This window comes from Triticum aestivum, chromosome 2B (genome assembly GCF_018294505.1).
Source record: "Triticum aestivum cultivar Chinese Spring chromosome 2B, IWGSC CS RefSeq v2.1, whole genome shotgun sequence".
Taxonomy (NCBI): domain Eukaryota; kingdom Viridiplantae; phylum Streptophyta; class Magnoliopsida; order Poales; family Poaceae; genus Triticum; species Triticum aestivum.
Genome location: NC_057798.1, coordinates 285,425,929 through 285,434,963, shown reverse-complemented (window position 1 = coordinate 285,434,963; position 9,035 = coordinate 285,425,929). Strand labels below are relative to the sequence as shown.

General features: G+C 40.8%; 1 long non-coding RNA gene across 7 annotated transcripts; it reads right to left on the bottom strand.

Moving 5' to 3' along the window:
• Positions 1 to 1,308: 1,308 nt before the first annotated feature.
• Positions 1,309 to 8,109, bottom strand: LOC123044752 (uncharacterized). 7 transcript variants are annotated; one of them, XR_006420305.1, is made up of 11 exons: positions 7,722 to 8,109; positions 7,475 to 7,623; positions 6,281 to 6,363; positions 6,088 to 6,180; positions 4,981 to 5,010; positions 4,796 to 4,902; positions 4,582 to 4,684; positions 4,291 to 4,424; positions 3,244 to 3,362; positions 2,589 to 2,786; positions 1,309 to 1,787 (listed from the first exon to the last, which is right to left on the bottom strand). It is a non-coding gene; the product is annotated as an uncharacterized lncRNA (long non-coding RNA). The 7 variants fall into 7 exon arrangements; XR_006420307.1 differs by lacking the exon at positions 6,281 to 6,363 and having other exon boundaries at positions 1,309 to 1,796; XR_006420303.1 differs by lacking the exon at positions 6,281 to 6,363.
• Between the last annotated feature and the right edge of the window lie 926 nt (positions 8,110 to 9,035).

Sequence of the window (9,035 nt, the reverse complement as noted above, 5' to 3'; positions counted from 1 at the left end):
TAATCGAAACCACATATATGCTTCAGATATGAACAAAAAGTCTCAAGACAAACCCAAAAGATTGTTTTCAAAAAAATTAAGCCAAATAGAAAGAAAAATTGAGGCTTCTGATTCAAATACGATCAGTAAACTGGACCAAAGGGGTTAAGCTAGGATTCGAATACGATCATGTAGCCCCCAATGGCTTTGGCGTTGCGCCGATCAAGAGGGTACCGACAGCTATGTTCTCTTTGGTTCGAATATGACCTATGTTTGAACAGGAAGCCCCCAAATGACCTTGGGAGTTTTTAAACGATTCTGATTCGAATACGATCAAATTCGGACCCAAAAGGGGTTAAGCTATGATTCAAATACGATCAAGAAGCCCCCTAGTGAGTTTGGCATTGTGCCGATCAAGAGGGTACAGACAGCTATGTTCTCTTTGGTTCGAATACGACCTATGCTTGAATAGGAAGCCCCCTAGTGATCAAAAGGTTTGAAAAACTATGATTCGAATATGATCAGGAACCTGTGCCACAGGGGTTAAGCTAGATTCGAATATGATTAGCCCCCAATGGTCATTGAAGCAGGGTACCTATGTTTGAGTTGTGCTTTGCAACAGACTCTATTTGGTCCATTTAATTTTTCTAAGAACTCAAACTTGTGAATAATGAATTCTTGAACCGGGCGTTGAGCCGGATATTAAAAGCTTCGGAGCTTTGTGGGAGTCAGATTTACCTTGAGCCTAATTTTAAACCGGATATTGAGATTCAATGCTTTGAGAGAGACAAATTTTCCTTAAGCCGAATTTTAAACCGGATTTGTTCATTTTGAGTCGGAAATTTTCTGACGGCCTTCAAACTGGAAACATTTGCTGAGCCATGTCCATGTAGCCCCCGAGTTTTTAAGACTACTCGAAGAGTTGGCTTGAGACTCTTCATGCTTGACTACTAGGTAGGAAGTGCGGCTTACCGCACCCGACAGCACTGCTGTCGGGTATAGTCATATCCAACCCAATAATACAGTCATTGAAGCATAACAAATATAAAAAATAGCATAATATAGTTGTGTTTATCAATCTAATACTCCCTCCGTTTCTTTTTACCCCGCATATAAGATTTGGTCAAAGTCAAACTACATAAAGTTTGACCAAATTTATATAAAAAAATATGAACATCTACAATATTAAAACTATATAGTATGAAAATACATTTTATGATGCATCTGATAATATTGATTTCATATTGTCAATGTTTATATTTTTTGATATAAAGTTAGTCAAACCTTACAAAGCTTGACTTTGACCAAACCTTATATACAGACTAAAAAGAAACAGAGGGAGTATATTAATTTTATATCAGAATCATTGCATCGATACATACACATTCAGCACATAGCAATGGGTTCACGAAACAACAAAAGGCTAAAGTCCAAAATCAAGCTATACATAGACCAAAAGGCTTTAGTCCAAAAGCAAGCCAAGACTATCCATTGTAATATAACAAATACAATAACCAGGTCATGGCATGTGTTGATCAAGCAAGATGCAATGCGAGATAATAAAACTTCTTAGTTAGGTAGCCTAATACTTGATAGCTCGACTGGGTTGTCTCCTTGATTAAATCGTTACACATCACGACCTTTGCACTTTCGTGCCTCTCCGAAGAAAGTCACAGAATACCTCATGTTCGCGCCCTTGACTCTGCCTTCTCAACACGAAAGAAATGACAGAAGCACTTGCCGTGGCTAGTTACCGTGAAGGAAGAATGGTGTTGCGGGGTGACCAGTCCATCGCCGCCGTCGCTTGCCTGGTATGACTCATGAGATAGGATACATGAATTAAGCCACAATCAACATCACTGTTTTGTTTTCAAATTCAGGGGCAGCAAGCAAAGCAATATTAATTCTCTCTGAGATGGACATGTTCTCATGTTCTATCTATTAGTATAGTTATCCAAGGAAATCCTAGGAATAACAGATGGACATGGATAATTTAAAAAACAACAATGAACAATGAATTTATGAACAAAGTGGAGCAGTATTACTGAGCAATAAATTTCTTGAAAAACCAAAGTGAAGGTACTGAGAGAGAACTCTAACATCACAGTAAGCCAAAACTGCTTGAACTGAACATATTTAATTAACTAAAAAAATGTAAAGGCATGTATGATCCTACTACTATCCAATTGAGGAACTGACACTATTTCCCTAGTCCCCACAGCAAACACAACACCCACATACAATTCTGGAAGATTCATTTTAATTATTTTTCATGCTTTATCCCTTAAATATACTAAAAAGATGAGAACTGGAGAAGTCCCTGCTCCATCAGTCAGGATCTCAAGTTCTTTTTGTTGCTGTCGGGATCCTACGTTAGGTAGTAGTACTTCTGTACCATCCAATTGGCTCGCTCAGCTTGAATAATCAATATTTGTATAAAGATTTTGTTATATACTGCTCGACTAAAATATCGATCGGTGGTGTTCATACAGGTATTGTTTTTCGTTCATAAATGGTTAAGAAAGAAAGTGACATATGTGGCTAATCATATCCTTGGTATTTTTTTTAAATCACCTGGGAGACGTATATCAAATTTGATTTATACTTACTATTTTCATAGATCAACGTGGATGTGAGACCATCTTCTTCAAGCTCTGAAAGCTGTCTCCTGCAGGGCTCCTTCCTCGTCATCACTTTGCGGGTGCCCTCCATTCTTTTCATCACCAGCTTCATTTTTCAACCTCATCCCCTCTTCACAAATATGAAGAAAAATGCCCGCAATGCTAGCGCAACCTGCGCAGAATCAACTGAAATGTATGATCAAGATACAACACACCCAAGTTTTAGTAAGCTAAGAATGAAATAATGTATGTTTTGTCAAGCTAGCAAAAATAGTAAATCATTCCAGCTCGTGTTTTTATTTCCATTCATGAGTAGTTGACACCAAGTTATCTTTTCTCTTTCTTGTTGTGAGACTGCACCTACATATTCAATTTTTTGTCGAGCTCATGTAGGAATCTGAGTATGTAGGTAACTAACACCAAGACTATCTTTTCTCTTTCTTTGTTTGAGACTGCACCTACATATGGGCCGCTGCCTTAATGTTTGGTCAAGTGATGTACACACTAAATTTGTTTGCTGAAGCCACGACCGAAGCTCACTATTCGATAATATGAATAGAAAGAATCATATAGTTCAAATTATGTTTCGACTGGATTAGGAAGCAGAGGAATATATCATATTGAGGGGATGTAAAAGAATTACTTGCACGATGGAAGCGATGAAGAAATACTTGCTAGTGTTTGCAAAACCAGTTCAACTTCGCTGCCATCTATTTTCACTTATCCAGACTCCAGAGACACAATCAAGCACCCAGAGTTGTTCTGCATCAAAGGAAATAAATGACATAGTGATACAGGTATCCCCTTGACCCAGTACTTCAACGAAAAGCATACAAATGTGGATAGTAATCTGACATTGAAAAAATTCATAGAAATTAAGCAGGTAAAGAATAATATGGGAAACCAAACATAATCTTTACTTGTGATTTCTATAAAAATGGCTAAAAATTCATAGCAATTAACAGTGAGGGATACACTAATGAGGGAACTCTTAAAATGAATAAATCACCGCACATAATATTTACTTGTGTGTTTCTATAAAAAACAATATGTACTTATTAGTTAAAGGCCTTCACAATATAGTCCATTTCATGTTGAGCTCCTATCCCTTCCCATCTACACTGATGATAGCAGAAATATTTAAAATTAGCAAAAAAATTAAAACTAATAAGTTTTGTCTAGGACAGAAAGGATTGATAGCACAAATATTTTAAACCGGCAAATTTAACTCATTATATAATGCGCAGACCTGAGCTAGGGACTAAAATGAATATATTTTCATAAAAGGGTTACTATCACCTACACTGTACAGAGGAAGAACTAATTAAGGACAAATATTTTGGCCCCTGACATTAAAAAATCAAGGAATGCACATCAAGGATATTCTGATTTACATGGAATATTATAAAACATATAAGTCGTAACAAATTATAGCAAGAACACAATCTGTAGTTACGCATCAAGATGGTATAGCTTGCAATAAACTCCCAAATAACTGGTTTATGGAAAAAGATTAAACGACACCAGGTTTACATCATCAAGTTACATGAACTAATGATCAGGGGGAAATGTCATGCATTTAGAATAAATAAATTTAATTTCCACCGTTGTCTTGATAGAATTTGAGCAAATCATAGAGTAAGAATTATAAAAGCAAGATGAACTGATCAATCAACGGAACAGGACATACCTTGTTTACCGGTGGCGCCATGGACCCAAAAGCTTGTGCGCTTGTCGCCGGAGTAGCGGAGAAAAGCTTCCTCCGTGTGAGTGAATCCATCACATGTCGAGACACCATGCCATCATGAAAATAAGATGACAACGCTGCATCAAATTGATAGATACACATCAGATCAGCAAGATGGGTACGATGGTGAAAGAAGAGAAAAGAAAGGAGCCAACTACCAACACAGTACACCAGCAAGAATACACGAAAGCTATAAATGAGTCAGTAGAATACAAAGAATGTAGGATAACATACATTCTTTCTTCTTGCAAGAACCCTTCACTTTGCGAGCACGTTGTTCAGTTGCCTTCATCTCTTCTTCAGTTGCTATGTGCTCAAGAAAAAGCAAGGTGGCAAGCTTCATTGAAGCATTCAGGTTAACAATAAACCCGGTCATCGTGTAATATTGAAAGAATAAATGGCAGATTCACGTGCCTTAGGATTTATGTGCAAGAGAATAATTTAGTACCTTAATGAGACTTGACAAACACTGAAATCACTCGGGATAAACACCTACTGGTCCCTCACATGCTCTTCTTGGTCATTATATTGTTTTATGCGCAAGATTCCTTGGGCCTAAAAATGCAAAACTTAAATCAGAAAATTAATTCAGGCATTACAGGTATACATAAGGACCAAAGTATGGTGTCTAACCTTGCCGCCTCCCTAAGCACACAACCTGTCCTGCATAAGCAGTTGAAATAAAAACTCTTAGGCTTAGTCACCATTAAATATTAGATTCAGGAATCCAGTTAATTCATGTGCATACTGTATATCGATATAATTAGATTCATATATGATGCATAGTGAATAACACTGACTACCATCGGTATTGCCGCTAGAGTTTAGTCAAGACTCTATCAGATAGTTAACCTGAAAATAATGTTCTTCTTTTTCAGGCTCCCCCCCCCCCACACACACACATCCAATTCTGGATGATTCATTTTAATTATTTTTCGTGCTTTATCCGTTATATATACTAAAAAGAGGAAAACTGGAGAAGTCATTTCTCCAGCAGTCAGGATCTCAAGTTTTTTTATTTGTTGCAGCCGGGATCTTAGGTTAGGCAGTACTTTCGTACCATCCAATTGGCTTGCTCGGCTTGAATAATCCATATGTATTCATACAAAGGTTTTGCTATATACTGTTCGGCTAAAAATACTGAATGGTTTTGTTCATACAGTTTTTTTCCGTTCATACATGGTTAAGAAAAAAAGTGACATATGTGGCTAATCATATACTTGGTATTTGACCAACATAAAACAATAGAAAGACACAAGTAAGCAAAGACATTATTCAAGATGTAAACTCATGCCTGGAAAAGCTAGTGTTGCAATTATGGAAAATAAAAACAATATTTGTGGCATCATAAAACTGGAGTGGACTTATGTTCACCTGTGTCAAACATTTAAAAGAAATAAAACATCACTGCATGCCAATGAACACCACTGCTTGATAAACTAACATATTAGCAGTACAATACTACAATTCACTACATTTTGTGGTTTCTGACAGAAATGGGAATTAAAATAAATCAAAAGAGAGACTAATCTTTCACGTGAGAAACCCCCCCTGTATTTATAGCTTTCAGGTATGAAGTAACAAATAGGACAACTATGAACCGAAGATACACATCAATACTTCTCTAGGTTATCTCACCATAAAGCAATAGAATTGCAAGAATATCTCCTTTTAAAGTGCTTAGTTGTTTAGCTTCAACAAACTGATGAAGATTATGACCCTTCATGAGAAGTACAATACCTCTGATGCACAATCAACCCTAGCCATCAATATTCTCCCAGGATGTGCAACATCTGGATCATTGAAAAGTCTCACAGCCTTCTCATAATGGGGCTGCACACAAGGAAGAAATCAAGATTAGCAAGAGTGGCTTTTCAAGATTATGAGAAGATTCTCAAGATTAGCAAACATAATCAAGTAAAAAAAAGTAAACCTAATCAGTCCACTTCCATGCATGGACCAAACAATCCCCTGACCATACATGCACCCACCATTGAAGCCATTCATTTTCCAGGGCTAATAAACAAGCATTTGTACAGTTCAAAGTAGAGAGTCAAACATGTAGTATAAGCCAATCTAATAAGCTGTCAGGCATACAGTTCAAAGCAAAAAAGCAAACACATATAAACAATCACCCATTTCCAATCCTCTAGTGCTTACTCTCATTCTAAAGTCAAATTAATTCGGATTGGAATCTCAGGCTGTCCTTCTCTTCTCCTTTCGTTCCAAGAGCAGCAAATGAATCTAGTTATAAGAGTTAACAACAGGCATTGCAGACTTGAAGTAAACAATGAAGATAAACATAGCAGCTGCTGCTGCAGAGCACAGGTGGTGGAGAGAGATATCATATCCCTGTGGAACATTGCTGCTTCTGGAAGAATTCTCCAGGATCAGATATGTTTCTTGGGAGGAAGAAAAATGGTGCCCCTGGCAGGATTATTCTGAAGCAAGCGAGCACGTGGCAGGAGCTCCAGATCTCACCACCACCTCGACCATGCCTTATCAAGAAAAAAGGATGTGGGCGAAGTTGCACCGATCTACTCGTACGTACTTCAGCGGCTTTCGTAGATTCTTTCATGAGTAGTAATATGCTTGCAAAGCTACTGTGCAAAACCCGAATGCCGAGCTACTACAATTGTTTGGACAAATTATGCTTGTAAGATGTCAATGTGTCATGACATGTAAAGCACCCCTGATGGTTAGTTTATAGTAAATGAATTTATATGTAATATTATCAGTATTACCCATATGCCTACACATAACATGCTACAATTGCCAAACAGGGCCACATTAAACAAATTGCTTATAGAGAGTATTTTGCAAGTAACCAAAAAAAAACTTGTGTAAATATGCAGTCTGACTACACGTGTACTACAACTATGTATCACATCTACTCTTTAGTCTTATGATGAGTATCATCAATTAAATCTCATGATACCTTTTGCAACTAACGAAGTAAATTGGTGAAGATTAAAACAATATAAAATACATATGACAGCCCCATTGGCATTCCTCATGAACTGTTTATATAGCTGATACAATGCAACATGGCTGATACAAAACATACAGAAGTTAGCATGCATACCAACATTGCAGTATCTTATGGCACTAGCAGAAGGAGGCTCACCTCAGCACGATGCCCTCGTCAGGTAGAGCAGCGACACGAGCGGCTCCGCTTGGCCGGCGGGAAGGAGAAGGGCCAGATCGGGGCAGATGGGCGACGGATCCGGGAGCACAGCAGGGACCATGGCGTCGTCCTCGCCGCTGGCCTCCTTCCTACAGAGACGAGACCATGGTGAGAGAGGGACAGAAAGAGAGAGGAGAAACCCGTGAAAGAAGGGGGAAGAGGAGAGGGATCCGGTGCAGTGCCTCACCATGGCGGCTCGGTCCCCGTGCTAGGGTTTGGGGTGTCTCCGTCAACGGCTGCAGCTGGGTCGGACCCCCCTCCATGACCGACCTCGAGGACGGTGGCGGCTCAGGTCGATGATGGCGCGTCGATGTCACCGTGGATCTGGGCGCCGCATCACCACGTCCTCCTCGCGCTCCAGGAGCGGGCAGTAGTTCCCCTTCTCACCCCTGCGCACGAGCGTGCGGTGCGGTGGCGGCCGGCTGGGCGAGAAGACGACGGCGGCATGGGGCTAGACCTGGACGGCGGCAGGGCTGGGAGGCGCGGGTGAGGTTCTAGGGTTTGGAGGGAGAGGGAGAGAGGCGAGGCGGGAGGAGCTGGCCGCGGGGGAGGGGCGAGTGCGGGAGGGAGGCGGCGGCTAGGGTTCTAGCACGGGAGCTGCTGCTTTTATATGCTTATGTGGTGAAATGACAAAAATGCCCTGGTGGGGGCATGGATATTACAATCTATTGTAATTGGAATTTTATCCGACTGCCGAGGTAGATCGGGTAAATATCCAACGACCCATAACGATTTGGATTGAGATTCGACGGCCTGTGTCGCGAGGAGATTTCGATCCGACGGTCCAGAATCCAAACGCACGGGAGAGCTCCATTTTGCTTCGGACTCTAACAAGGGGATGATATAAACCGGTATGAGTCATTCATCAGCTCAGTGATATAATAGTCCCTTTTGTAGTAGACAACTTGCCCGCGGAGTTGATGATCACCGCGGTAAAACTGAAATCAATCATGGTTGAGCCGGCCGCGGGAGCAGACAGATGAGCCGAGCACGGCATTGTGAGCCAGCACAGACGAGCGAAGCAATCGTAGGTGCACTAACCCGCGCGGACGGGTGAGTCGGTGTGGACCGGACTACTGGGGCAGCTGCTTGCGCCCACCTGTTGAACAATAAGCGCTCGCAGATGCCGTTGCATGATGATGCTAACACACACTCCATGGATACGACATGACACCATCTTTATGATGAATCATTGCCCTGCACATAAAAGTGTACATATCAAAGTGATTATTTTTGACAAAAAACAATATGCGCTAATAAAATCAATCTAGATGAGTATCACTTGATGTTTGTGACCGAAAGATGATTTGTGCGGGACGGCAGCAGAGGAGAGGAGGCCTGCCCGGCGACTCAGTAGAGGTCGCGGTGGCTTGCGAAGGCATATTGCAGCGGTGGCGGGTCGACTTGGAGACGATCTGCGGATTGAGGCCGCGCATGCGACCACAGTGGCAGAGTTGCTGCGTCAGCGAGGGGGTCGAACTCGAGAGCCATCCTTGAATGT